This window comes from Aythya marila (genome assembly GCF_965140915.1).
Source record: "Aythya marila genome assembly, chromosome: 10".
Classification (NCBI taxonomy): Eukaryota; Metazoa; Chordata; class Aves; order Anseriformes; family Anatidae; genus Aythya; species Aythya marila.
This window is the reverse complement of record NC_139051.1, coordinates 8,869,091-8,884,009: the sequence shown is the minus strand read 5'-3', so window position 1 is coordinate 8,884,009 and position 14,919 is coordinate 8,869,091.

Genomic DNA, 14,919 nt, shown 5'->3' with positions numbered 1-14,919 from the left:
GGTGAAAAGGCACCTGGAAGGCTGAGAGTCCAGGGTTTTGAATGCATGTTCAGAAAATATGAGGCCAAACATGAGGCCTTTCCATTGACAACAAGGGGCTGTCTCAGGATCAGGCCCTCGTAGTTAACAGGGGACTCTTCTTCTAATTACAGAACCTCTGTGCCGCAGAGGTCAACCTGTAAAAACCAGGGGAGCAAAGAAGAACACCAATGCTAACCACTTCAGTGAAACGGGAACTAGCAGAAATGGGCAATGTTTACCAAAGTTTACCAACAACGCCTTAATTTTAATTCTGTATTTTTTTTAATAAGTGGCTTGGGTTGTAACATTTTATAATGCAAGGCTTGGGTTTGTTTGTTACATACTGCCAGGATGGGCCTATTTAAGTATGTCTTCTGGCAAACACAAAAAGCTCAGGTCAGGTATCAGGGTCAGTGTTGATTTTAAATAGCTGTCATGGGGAACCTGGTATTTAAATGTGGAGGAGTGTGAAGAGGTCAGTTGCACCCTGCGTCCTTCTGGAGGCTGCTTGTTGTTAGCCTGGTGCTTATTCATGAGGTGATGAGCATTTCTAGGAGGCACACGATATAAATATTTAGCACTGTCAGTGGAGAAGGAAAATATTGTTGGAACAATGTCTTCATTTGTCAGAGGAAAAATAGGGAATAATTTTTTTTTGAGAGAGATCACAATTAACTGCTCCTCATGAACTGTTTCTCTAAAGATTTCAGGCAGACGGTGCTCTTGCAGTGAGAAGAGTGAATGCCAATTGAGAGGAACACGGATCCATTTATACAGCCAGAGAAATCATTCTGTCAGACAGGATATAGGTACACAAATTAAGCAGGTATCAAAATTATATCGTCTCTTCAGCGGCAACTGCCTCTCAAGAACAGGCTATGGACAGGAATAGGTAATGATCTTAGCAGTCTGTAATTTAATTCTGCCAGCAAATGACTACAGCAGTAGGCACCTGCTACTAACAATGACAGGCAGCGCTGCCCAATTGCCCAGCAAAGCCCCTTCCTTCCCATCACTGGAAAACTGCAGGCTGTGATTCCCCTGCACAGGAGCCCCGAACCTCCAGCATGATGGTATGGGTATGGTGGCCAGGCTCTGCAAATAGAAAAGGCTTCTTGGTCCACAGAGATATCTTCTTTCAGAGTAGTTGCCAAGATGGCCTCCCCTATGTGAAGTTTACAGTTGCCAGAAGAAATTCTGTGCTGTGAAGATGCCTGCACCCTTGGAAGCATGGGCTCTCTTGCATGAGTCCGTGTTCTGGTGGCCAAATCTGGGGGATTTCAGAATTTGTATGGGACCCAGCAGTCCATGGTGGCACCCCTGCAAGCCACAGCCTTGTGCCTTGAATAGCATACAGCATAAGTATGCAAGGGATGAAGGTAGGCAGGGGAAGGGAGGCAGTGGTGAGCACAGGGTCATGTTTGGAGCCTGTTCATGAAGAGAATGCTGCTGTTTGGCCCCCAGCCTGAGGTCTTGCTCACCGTGCCATGCAGGCCTCACCCCAAAGTGATACAGGGCAGCCCCGTGCTACTGAGTCTCCTGCTTTGCCCTGAAGAGTTCTGTTCCCCTCTGTAATCAAAGAGGTGGTGTTATTTCCACAGGGAACTGAATTGAACTTTAAAGTGTAATTAATAGCAAAATAGCCTTCAAGTGTTTTTAACTTAAGAACTTGATGAGCAACAAAATTTGAAATGTTTTGTTCGCTTTCAAAATTGTCAGTGTCAGAAAGATGAAAAAATACACTCCAAAAAACAGTATGCACTTAGTATTCTTAGCCACAGTTTTTTGGCTTTTGACATTTGGAACTGAAGTTGAAGGTTGCTGATGAAAATTTCAGTTATTGCCCTCTAACTTTTGACAGCATTTTCCATGGACCCTGCTATACCCAAACTATTTTCTACAGACCTAATTCTTTAAAATTCAGTCACTTCTGATTTTTCCTCATAAACATGTATGAGTCTACGTCTGGCCTTTGGTAAAATAAGAATAAGGCCTATTCCCAGCTTAAATCTTACTAACATCCACATTTCTTGCTAAGCCTCTACTGCTGCTGAATTTAATCTACTGTGAATTATCAGAGTTCAACTCCTACTATAAAGTAAGTCTGACCTTTGGTTGTGTGCTTTTCTTTATTATCATTTCTGCATGTTTGTTCATGGACATTTTATTGTCCAAAACTTCTTGATGACTGGATCAGGATCTCTCTCCTTGTAAGCAAAGGTTGCTGGCAATTGAAAGGTCCGAATAGCTTATTACTTTGACATCAAAAAATAAAATAAAAAGTCTCATTTTAATCCTTATTATTTCCCTCATTATTAATTTTTCATCTTCCTGAAAAGTACTGGAGCTGTAAGCAGTTTCAGAAATAGGTTGAAAGTTTGTGTTCTTGCATTGTCCTTTCTCTAACCTCTGCTGAACTGCTGTTTTGTAACTTTTAACAAGTACAGTAAATGACAAATGATATCCCTCGAGGTTTATTCATTCCTATTCTCATATACCACCATTTAACTTGATTGATTTCAGCACAGACTCCAGCTCCTGGAAATGCTCCCCAACCAATTGCTCAAGGGAAAGGGCAACTCCATAGGATTTTTTTAGAGCCAGAAATCACAAAAGGGGTCCTATCACCAGGATTTCAGGCATGGGTTAAGTAGGCAGTTGCCTAAAGTGGGGTCCTACCCTTGGAATGAATTGAGATGGCTGTGGCCAAGCATCTTTGTGCTCAGCCTGGTTTCTGCACCTGTCCCTGCCTTGTCCCTGCTTGGTGAGTGCAGATCTCCCCTATTGCAGTGCCGTTGCTAGATGATTCCTTGCTTCATCCCCTTCATAGCCAAAACATCTCTTTGAAGATGATTTCTAAAGGCTCCTGAACCCACAATGTCTCCTGTACTCCTGCAGGAGATCTGCCCTTCTTGCCATCCTCCCAGTTCCTGAGGAGCAGCGCAGGTCGTGTTGTAGCCCTGCCTCCAGATAAGATGGCTGTGGTAAAATTTCCTGCTGGATGCATGAAAAAAGGGCTGAGCTTGAGAGAAGCTCTGTTGTAGCTGTAATGTCCTGGGCTGGAATAGGAGAATGTTTTATGGATGCTGCTTGTGGACATTGCTCATGTGGGTTGTATGGGTGCAAGGTAGGAATGGTGCCTTTTTTTTAAGGGAGTGAGCCTTGGGCTTCCATTTGTTTACGGACTGATGTGTTGCTTTGAAAAAAGCATTCACATCTCCATGGGATACAACAAAAAAAGTGATTTTTTTTTTTTTTTTTAAACTTAGGGCTATATTGTTCGATGTGCCCTCAATGACTTCTCATTCTGCCACCCTTCAACCCCACTCACTCTTTGCAGTATTTCTGCACTCATGCTGGGTGCTCTATAGGGAGGATGTGGAGGGAGCTGCTGGAGGGGTAATATTTGCTTTGGAAGCAACATATATTTTCAAAATAAGTTTCCCTCCCAGATTTTTAAGACATCTAAATAATTATTTTCTTTGAGATGGATTTTTTTTTTTCCCCTGTAGCATTCCAGCTTGAATTTATTTCCTATGAAAGAGAGAGAGACTTTTCAGGTCTAAGAATATTGCCTTGGAAATTGGTTCATTTGCAGTTAGGGCTAAAGAGATTATTTTGACTGTTCAATCCCTCATTCTAGGGGGAATTTCTCTCCTCCATGAAGATGGAGCACTGCGACCTAAATGCACTATTCCATTTATGTCTACACTAGCAGCTATGGCTGATTGTGCTACTTCTTACCTCTGTAGGGAAGCCTTTACCTTATGGGATCTGTCCAGCCTAACCTTTGAAGCTTGGACTTTAGGTGAACATCCTGGTGTGAGGTTTATCCCTGCTTCCACAGAGCTTTCAGCCCTTGCCCTCTTTGCAGTACAGTAGCAATTTCCCTGTGCACTGTGGGTCTGAGTGCAGGACACCTGCCAAGAGCAGTGCCCTAACCATCTCCCCAGATCCCTGCTTTCCAGAACATAAATTCATCCCTTTTGGCTCCAAGAGGGAAATAGCTCAGAGAGATAGGAAACCTGAAAACATTCCTAGAAAGTGTTCCATCATATAACCAAGCTGCAGTGAGTTCTTTTTAATGCAAACCTGAAAACAGGAGCTTTGGAAAACTGTGCAAACAAGCAATACCTGTCCCACACCTTCCTAAGAGTAATGTTATATATATATATATTATATATCTCACAATGTAGAATTATATTGAATATAAATGCATGCATTGCTCTTATGCTCATTCTTTAAGAAAGGTTCAGAGAGCAATTAAAAAAAAGTGTCTTTAAAAAGTCACCTACTTTGTTAGTAAACTGAATTTAATCTTACAGAAGAGAATAGAAAAAATCAGCTAAGGTAGCATTGAAAATAAAATCAGTTTTTTAACTATGAGTGTAATTAATTATTGAAAAAGCATAAAGGAAAAAGCAGCAGATTTGCCACCAGTAGGGTGTTTAAATCAACAGGGGATATATCCTAAAGACTCAGAAAATCAAAATGCAGTTATTGTTCTATTAGAAGGTAAACTGAAAAAAAAACAACACAACAACAACAAAAAGAAAAAAACAACAAAAAACCCACAAACAAAACCCACCATAATACAGTAAGTATCTCTTTTGGCCTTCAACCTCTCTATATTACATATGCTTTCTCAATCTGCAGAAGTTTGCAGGATTCTGAAAACTTCAAATAATATCCTCACAATTGTAAAATATTATAGTTTTGTGCTAAATTCAAAGATTTCAGTTTCAAAAGCATTTTCTTGAGCACTCTGCATCTTCCCTATTTATGTATATTTTCCCCTTGCATGAAATTCTTTTTATAACTCGGTCTTTTATATTGTTCTCTTTTGTACCCTTTCTACACTGTAATCATTTCTTCATCATAATTCTCTCGTTGCTATGTGATGTTCCACTACTCATGTTTTTCTTTGATTTAGCTTAGTATTGTTTTAACTCTTTACCTTCTGTGCTTCCCACTACTCTTCAGTAAACAAGTGAAAATGAAAACAAACCATTTTCTCAACTAACCAGAAAGATTTGTAGTTAAATACTGAATGAGTTGCAGTTGCACTTAGAATTGTGAAAAACAGCTGAGTTCACCTGCAGTCTGACTTGGTTCAACTTAGTTGCTGCTTCCTGAAATAGTCCATTTACTGTCAGCTGACTAAAGCACTGTACTTCATTAAAATTAGAGAGGAAACTGTTTGGGTCAGCTTAGACAAGGCTGGTGACAACTGACTAGCAGCAGGGCTTTGACTTTGCATTTCTGAATCTACTCTGTGAATAAAATATAACAATATCTGAAGCTTATTGCTTAGAAAAGTCAATGAAATGGTAGATTTTCAGCCGTATGAGTTGATCTGTGAGTTGCAGCTGGGCTAAATCACTTCTTCCTGAGAAAGTTTCTGGGAAACTCAATTCGACTGAATTTTCCGATCCTAGGAGAGTTTGCAGAAGGAAGCAGCCTTCCTAGGGAGCTGCAGCTGTGGGGGTGCTGACTGCAGGCACTGCACAGGTCTTAGCCTGGCTGGGATTACTGTTTCCCTACAGGGAATCACAGGTTTTTATCACATCTGTTGCTGATCACACAGGTGGCTAGCAACTGTCCAGGTATTACTGACTTAACAGCCACAACATACATTAAGTAGTTCACATGGATCTGGGCATTCCTGGTGCACTGGTTGAAAAGTGCTTTGCAAATTGAGTATAGCACTCGCCTGCGTTACATGCAGAAACAGAGCACCAGCTGCACCCAGGTGAGATAAGGAGGTACCTGAGGCTTCCAGTACCCTACCCAAGTAAAGGAGGCAGTAGTAGGAGAATTTTTGAAACTCTTAAACATAGCACATCATCTAGCGATGTTGAAAGCATGGCATGAAAATGCCATAGCAATCCCAAGGACATGAAGAAAGCAGAGCACACAAGTTCCTGTGCTGCACTGACCAACAGCTCTGTAACAGTATTACAATGCTCTCTGAGAGCTGTTACAGCTGTAAATTGTCACCTGTTCATTTATCAGCTGAGGTTAAGGACATATAATAACAACCAGCTCACCTGTGTGCAAATTTTTGTGAGGGTAGATGATAAACAGACTTATGCAGTGCTCTTGCTGTGCTAGGGCAGATCTTTTCAAGTTCTTGCTATTTCATTTGGCTGCTTAAAAAGGGACTTAAGGTATTTTAACAGTATTGCTGAAGCCTGTTCAAACAGCACTTCCTTATTTTTCTTTTTTTTTAATATTCTCCTACTGCAGGACTCTTTTTTTCTTGGAATCTTTTTTCCTCTATTTGCTTTTCTAAGGCTTGCTCTTTACGCAGGGGAGAGCTGCCTAGCAGACGCTATTTTATAACTGGCTGTGGTTTCTGTCTCTTCAGCTACTGAGTAGTGCCTAGCTTCATTCTTACTATTGTAGAGGGTTAATGTAAGCTTTTAGCAGTTGCCTTTCTCTGGAAAACAGAGAATACTGTGTTACTTTTGCTAGCAGTAAGCACACTTCATTTTTCCTCTGTAATCTCATCATCTTCTTGCAGCTCTCTTCTGTGTACCGAGACTGCTTGTTCCTTACTGTAGTGGCTGACCTCAGACCTGCGTATCTCCTTCTGATAATGTACCTTGCTTTGCTTGCTTAGTGTGAATTACCTTAGAATAATTGGGCTGACAGTTGCTTGGCAGTGGAAGTGCCTGTTGCTGCAGGACTTCTTTCTCCATAAACTCTTACAGCAGCAGAGCTGCAGCGCACACCCCAGTGCAGACAAATGATTCAACTGCTGCTGAGTCTCTCCAGTAAGTAAAACATATGAATGCTCTGTGTATTGCATTGCTCTGGCTGGTTCAAATAGCTGCAGAAGTATGCCCTGGGCTTTGTCCATCTTTCTCTAGATTCACTCTTTCCACAGGCTCATTCACAGAGATGCCTCTGAGAGAGCTGGATGTTAAGGACTGGCAGCTCAGGCTGTGTATCCCTGGGACTTGGTTCTTGCTCACATACAAAGGTCACAGTGGCTTTGAGCACTTCTGAACAGCTCAATCAATGTATGCACAAGCTTGTATAGAAAACATTTCTCATTTAGCTAATGGGAAGGTTGTGGCAGTCACAGTTAGCGCTAATTGTTATTTCTTTTGCTAGTTAATTTTCATTGTTTAAAGAAAGATTTCAAGTTTCATGTTCCTGGAAATGTTTGTTTGCAGCAATTTGCTTCATATACATATCATCCCAGCTGCATTTGTGTTTCTTTAGTGCAGTTGCAGAAACTCATAAACATCCCTAAAGTGAAGATGTGGATGCTGAAGTACAGCAGGGCAGCATGGAGGGATGGCTGGTGTCAGCACAGCCATCAGCTAATGTACCAAAGAGGTCAAATTAGGCCTCCTTCTCTGCTGTGTTTAAATACAACTTGCAATATTTCCCCACCATTTTCAGGCATTATTAGCACTCACTGTATAAAGTATTAAAGAGGTGCTCTCCATTTATCCACATTAATGATTCAGTGCAAACTCCTGCCTTCCCATTAATATCCACTAACCTCATTCAGTGATAAAACTTGATTTAGTCTCCAAATTACCTCAGCACAAAATTTCTTGGAGTAGCACTGCCTAATAGTTCAGGGCTACGTGAGCTGTTATGATAGCCAAATAACAACAGTGGCAGCATCTTTTTTTGAGAGTTGGTGGAAAAAAGAATCAATCCAGTGCATAAAGAGAGACACAAATAAATTGCTAAACAGTATAATCCAATGATACCATACATCTCAGAAATGAGTGTCTCAAAAATCAATAAAAATTGAAATTGAAAAGGGAAGAATTGTGGTTGGTGAGATGCAGGTACGTCGATAGGAGTCAGGGGAGAAGGCTCCAGCCGGCTGGGTGCCAGGCTTGGGGAAGGGAGGTTTGATCTGGGTGAGGGGAACTGCACTGCCAGGGCATAGCATGGCAAGGAAAAGGTGGTGCTTTCTGTATTGGTGAGGATCTTGGGGGGAGCAGGACAGGGAATAATGCTCCCTGGGATTTGAGTGGCTGCTATGCTTTTGCCTCTCAAATGCTTTCTTCCATCTGGAGGGGGCTGAAGGGCAGACTGCTCAGCACTTGGGCTCTCTCTTGGGAGTATGGCGTGGTGCTGGGCCTTTGCTTGGGTGGCTGGGTAAGGTGTTGCTTTGGGGTGTCTGTAGCTCCAAAAAACTAATCTTATTTGCCTAGGCTATGTCTGAAGTGTCATGGTACCTCAACCCCCAGAGATACTGTGTTGTACAGCCCTTCTCTGTCCCCATTCTGGACTTGTGTGGGGACTGGTTTGTGCTCTAGATGAGGCACGTTGCACTGGGTCTCACTGGTCCATGGGTTTGTGGTGAAAGAGCCTGACTTTGCTGCATTATGCAATGTACTGACCCACCTCCCCAAGGACAGGTTTGAAGCTAATATAATGTGGATTTTGGTGCTTAGTTTTTCTCCCTGATTTTTATTTATTTTTTTTACCTTGGCTTTCACGTGCGCTGGTTCATGTAGGTATTGGTGCTAAGAATGCTGAGTCGTGGAAGCTATGGGACCCATCAGACTTCTTCATTTATTTATTTATTTTTTTTTTCTGGTTTTATATTAAAAAACAACCAACCAACAACAACAATAAAACCTACACACATTAAAATCCCAGTCTTCCTACAGAACATGAGCAGACCCAAGCTGTGCTGCTTGCTGGTACAGATCTGTTTTCTACTCTGTATGGTTTCCTTATTGCTCCCTTTGGAGTCTGCTGGCAGCAGATCAAGCATGGCTTGTCCTTCTTGGTTTGCAGCAGCCTGCTGTCTACAAAGGTTTGTGAGAAGAACAGCAGGGACATTGCCTCGCTCCAGTAGCAGTTCCTCCGTGTATCCTCGTAGTGATGCGTGCATTTTAAAACAAACAAGCAAAAAAAAAAAATAGGCAGAGAAACGGACAAGGTAGACAACCGCCAATCACCTGGCAAGGGAAGGAAGAACTAAATAATCCAGAGAGTGACAACTAGGACAGCCTGAGCCTAGTGATCCTGTTGAATTGAGTCTGCCGTCTCCCAAATGGTATAATTTAAAATCATTTGCTGCAGTTTTAGGCAAGAATTATTAAATGAATATTAATCAGTCATTAAATTCAGTGAAACTGCTTCTTCATTCTGGGCTGAATGAGGCCATTTGGCTGTGGCATATTCAGCATGTTAATAAGTCTGCATGAGAGCAATTTCGTCTCCACCGCAGCCATGAGATGCGCTCAGCCCTGGTGATGGCGGCAGTCACTCAGACCAGGCGAGCGATGCTTTTGAGGCTGCCTGTCTGCAGTCTTTTCAATTCCTACAAGCAATGAATAACTCCAGTTTAATAAAATGCCAGCATATCCTTGACTCTAAGTCCTTCCCCACCTGGGCTGAGAAAAGTACATTCTCTTCTAGTTAGGAAAGATTTGGTGAAAGGCCTTCCTCCTTCCCTTGTCATGTGCGCAAGACCAGAGTTCATCTTGCCTTGTTCCCACTGCATTCTGCTCCAAATCTTGATTACTGGGATAGGAAAAAAACCTTGCCCGATTCCTGTGTCATGCAGAAACTGAAATATTGAGGGGAGAACTGCAGACATGTACATGGTAAATGAACTTCTGCCAAGATGCCAAAGACGCTGGTCATGAAGGAGGGGGTGCGAACAGTTTAGGAAATAATCCATAGGAAAAGCATCTCTCTGACTTGACCTATAACATGTCCATCTGCACCAGTTAGCACCAAGACTGCTCTCTGAAGGTGCAATGCAGGAGGCAGCATGTTCCTTAGGATTGGCACAGGGTGGGGGGGACTGCCTGTGACCCTGACCCTGTGCTTACCCAAGGGTACAGGCTGCCACCCAAAACACTCGGGTATCTCTCCCTGCAACTTCTGTTTCTTTCTTGGTCTTGGAGAAACGTGAGAGAGTCCAGAGCAGTTTACATGTAAATTATAGAGAGTATCAACATAAAACCAAATCTATTATCTTTCCAGAGCTGCAGTCCTCCAGTTTTCCTTTTTGTGAATGCCTTTTCATATTACCATATAACAGCAGAGAGGGAGCAGAAAGGAAAATCTGGAGGACTTCTTTCAAACCTCTTTCCCTCTAGAGGCTTTGGCAGTTGTGGATAAGATCAACAAATACTAATTAAACTCCAGTGTATGTTACAGTGAACTCCAGGAAGAGGTGACTAGTCCTGTGTTTGGACTATATGCCAGCAGCAATCATCACTGAAACATGTAAGAAGGAAGATTTTTCATTTTTCTTTTTCTTCTTGGATGATTTGTGTCAGGGGATGTGGAAACTGTTTGTTGGAGGGTATTCAAGAGGCAGCTCTTTCCTGCCTACACGTGACTACATCAGTCCATGCTAAACATGCTCTCCAGGCTGTGTGCTCGCAGACCAGGGGCTGGGGTTGTCTGGGGAGCTGGGCTGTCTGTTTCCTTGCTGCATACAATGCATATGCTCTTTCTGTTTGCTTTGTCCTCTGTGATACCCATCCATCATGTCCTTGCACTCATCAAACCTGGCATGCCTGGTGAATGAGGTGGCTCAGTGTTTGCTCTTCTTACAGAGTACAAGATGAGAAATGTAAGAAGGTCCCTGATGCCTCACTGGTGGCTTTGATGCCACAGAAAAGGTATGTAGGTGTGACATTAACTCCAGTGAGATGTGCAGATTTAGAAGAAAGTGTGGAAGAGCTTTCTGGGTACCTGTGATGCCGTTAGCATCTGTGACCTTGCTTATTTCATGGCTAAGTGTTTTTTTTTTTTTTTTTTTTTTTAGATGAATTATTTTATTACAGGGCTCAGCCTTAGCAATGCTGACAAATTATCTCAGGACGTGGTGTTTTTAATTTTTAAATTTAATTTTATTTTTTTTTTCTTGGTGCTTAGAAGGATGATGCAGGACACTGAATGAGGCCCAAAGCTTTCTAGTATAAGTTAAATGTATATGTGTGCATGTGGTTTATATGTGGGGGTAGTGGCAAGTTTTCATTTGCCTAGTATTTTTGAAGAGGGTATTTTGCATGGAGAACTGTTACCCTTGTAATTGTTCTCCAGGTTATTAGAGGCAGTCAGATTATAATAGCATTTTTAAGCTAAAGAAGTCTCTTTTTTGTATGTTTTATTGAGATTTTTTTTTCCTTATCAGACCTTCTTTTAATGATATATAGAGAGAATAAACCAGAAATAAACTACCAAGCTCATGCAGGGAAAAAAAATTAACACATTCTCTTGCTCTCAGGTCTAAAAAAAAATAATGAATCATTAAACCTTGAAGTCACATTGACATTACCAAATGGGTTTGAAATCAGCTTGGGTGCACGAAGCTATAGAAAACCTGCCAAGTGACTAAAACAGATACTGATGGCGATGTAAGAAATTGGAAACATCTATTAAACAGACGCAGCTTTCCATTTCCTAAAAGTTATTGGTTGGGGTAGTGCAGCACTTCCCTGGTGCGCATGTGCTGCAGGGGGATGGCCACGGGCAAAACCTAGTTAACTGAAAACATCACAATCGATACAAAGCACTATGTTTTCCATTTACTTCTGGTTTTAAGGGGTTTATTTTGTTGCAGCAGCAGAAGGCATCAGTTCAATATCAATTCACCTTCTGGGTGGGGAGAGGGATACAGATATCAGCTTTTAATGTGTGATGAAGTTTGTGACAACACTAAGCTTACTAACATTTAGACCGAGTGCTGTTTGGTACAACACAGGGCACTGACTAATCCTGTGTTCGGTAAACAGGTGGAGTAAGTAGAGATCTGTTCTGATATTATGCTTCCTAGCCAGGAACAAAGGGTTATTTTCCATTTAATCCCTTCTCTTGTCACATTACTGCATACCAGCATTTCTTACTTAGTGACTGAATTGGAGCCCAGCCTCTGAGCAGGGTGATAAACAGACGTCTTGCTGATCGGAGGGGCACTTTGAGCCAATGGAAGTATTTCCTATCTGTGTTCATTATGTGGATGAGGTGGAGCCATTACCCATCTTGAGTACCTCCTCGTCTGGTGTTTGTTCGTGTCCTGACATTTGGTGCTGCTCAGTGCTGGCAGTGCAGCTCTCTGAGGTCCTTTCCCTTTGGGAGGGTTGAGCTCCTCGATGCCTGTTTACAGCTGTGTGTTCATTCTGCTGTACGTCATAGTTTTTAGAAAAACAGCAGAAATTCTTCATGAGCATAATGCACTTGTGTGAGACTGCATCACATAAAGTCAGCAGGATGGCACTGGACTGGGACTGGAACATCTTCATAGATGTGCACTTTGTGCCCAGACCCCTGGGACTGCTCTGCCTCAGTGCCAGCTCTTCCATCAGGCGCATTAACCGTGCTGCTTGGCTGGCTGCAGCTATTATGGCCTTCTCATGACAGCCGACAGCTCTTCACGTGCAGTAGAGTCTATTTTGACCTTCTCTTTTCGGAAGCTGATTGCCAGTTTAGTTGTCCTTTTCTGCCCATTTGAGATGGTAATGTGAGAAATGAGAACTGACAGTGCATTTTAAGTGTGAGACCTGACAGAAATTGGGCATCTGCACATCTTTGTGGAACAATTCCAGCTGGGAGCAGGAAGGGGAGTGCTGCCATAACACTGACCTGGCTCTCGGGTGCTGCTTTTGAGAAGGAAATATACTGCACCCGAAAGTGAAGTCAGCAAAGCTTCTCGTAACCCAAATTCTAAAGGGAAAACCTGAGGCAAATGATTGCTGGGAAGAGAGGTTCATCGAAGGCAGAGAAATACAATATTCCTCACCTCTTTCACTGCAAGAAAACCTGTGGTAGAAGAAAATGTAGTAGAGGAAACATTTTGCTGATTCTGGTCCCTGAGCAGCGGTGCAGTAGCAGCCTGGCTCCAGCTCTGGTTGTGCTGGAAAAATATTCTCCTGAGTAAAGCAGTAAACGATCAATTTTCAGAGGCGAGAGCTGGCAGGCCATATCCAGCTGGATCCTGGGCTTCATGTGTTGAACTATGTTAAAAGGTATTAAATAAAATATGTGAAATACTCTGCTTCATGCTGTGTTCTTCACTTAAGTAACTACAGTGGCTGTTGCAGAGACCCTGCATGGTTATGAAGGCACAGGGTGATGGGAGTTTTTTTTTTTTTTAATTTTAAACGAACACCAATTGCAACATGGATTGTCTAGGAAAACCCTGGAGCAGTAATCTCATAACATATGAGTACAAGGTATCATCTGGTTTTAGGAAATATCACTTGCTGAAGGCTGCTAAAACTTCTTTCCACTGATCTAAATGTGATTTCATTTAGTTTCTTCCCTGATCTTTGCTGGCTGCCATTGAAATAATCAATCATCATTGTTTTCCTTCCTTTGTTACTAGGGCAATATCAGGCATGGTACTGTCCTGCTGGTTGGTTGCCTCCTGTTTAAGTGCCAGGTGTTGTACTTGTCCTAGCTGTTACATGGTTGTCAGTAAACTCAGCTGTGATAGCGTTTTTCCCATCTGGTCTAAGCTGTGACTTCAGATTTCTCTTCCCTTCCCTGCTTTTATGCTAGAGGACAGAAACAAGTGAATTGTGGACTATGAGTTACAGACACATTCACTTCTGGGCATATTTGAAGACGTTGAAATTCTTTACATTTAAAGAAACACTTTTGAAATGTAAATCAAGTGTTTTCCCTTTAGGTAGCATTTTGGCTTCTCCTAAGACACTTTTCATTAAAAAAAAAAAAAAAAAAAAAGATGCTGTTTACAGAAATTGAACTTTTCTTATGGAAAACTGTCTCAAAAATGTCACCCTGTTGTATTTGTCCAGTTTTTATTACTGACCACTATATTTTGTGAGGACATCCTCTTGCATTCCTGTCTCAGCTTGTGTTATTCTTCCACTAGAAACACAGGAGGGTGAAGGGCAGAAGCATTTAGCAGCTGTTATCTTATAACTTTGCAAGATTTATTGATTTCATACCAAACCAGACCTTGATCATTATCTTTCAAAAGCAATTGAATTTGCTTTATTTTAGCTTGGGAATATGCCTTAAATTTAGTTGTCTTCCTCCTATCATACTTTGTATGTCTTCTGGTACATGCTTTCAAGTTTTAAAGTTTGATTTATTGTAATTTATTACCTAGAAGGTGTTCTTAAATTACTGCTTCAATAATATAATCTACTAAAAACTCTGAGGTTTTATCACATCACACCTGTATTTGACAGCAAATTGATCTGACAGTATTATTACATGTTTTTGACAGGCTTATTTGAAATCCTTAAATCCCAGTTCCCTTTTTGTTTCATTACCATAACATCACCGGCTTAGCCTTGTGATCAATTATCCACTTAGAAGGACCCAAATGTCTGCCAGTTAGGTTTCCAGAGAGGTATTCACTTCAGCTTCTCATAAATATGTTCATTTAATCACAGCTTTAAAATAAATAAATACCAAATTTTGCCCCGTCCCTGCTGGAGAGTCACATCTTTTTTTGCTTGGACTTATTATCTGGGCAGGTCTGGTGGCAGTGGAAACACTGCAAGTGGCCCAGAGGTGTTTCCACCTGCCAGAATATTATGTTGCTTTATGGAAACTGAAAAAGGACAAGCTTCCCTATGCTGCTAGGGCTTTTGGGGAAAGCACTGCTGGTTTGCTTGTGTTCAGATTCAGTTTGGGGGATGGAGTTAGCTCTCCTCTTGCAAACTAGGCATCGTGGTTGTGCTGCCCAGCCAGGTGGATTGCACAGGCAGGATGTTGCTGGCAAGGACGTGCTTGTTGTTATTAACAACTTATTATTAGGGAACGAGGAATGTACATGTTCACAAATAGATATCCTACAAAAGGAATAATATTTTATCACTGCTAGGTAGTCTCAGGGACTATCAACTAAAATCAACTACCTTGATGGTTATTTTTTTATTTTATTTTATTTTTTTTCTCTACGTTATGTCAATA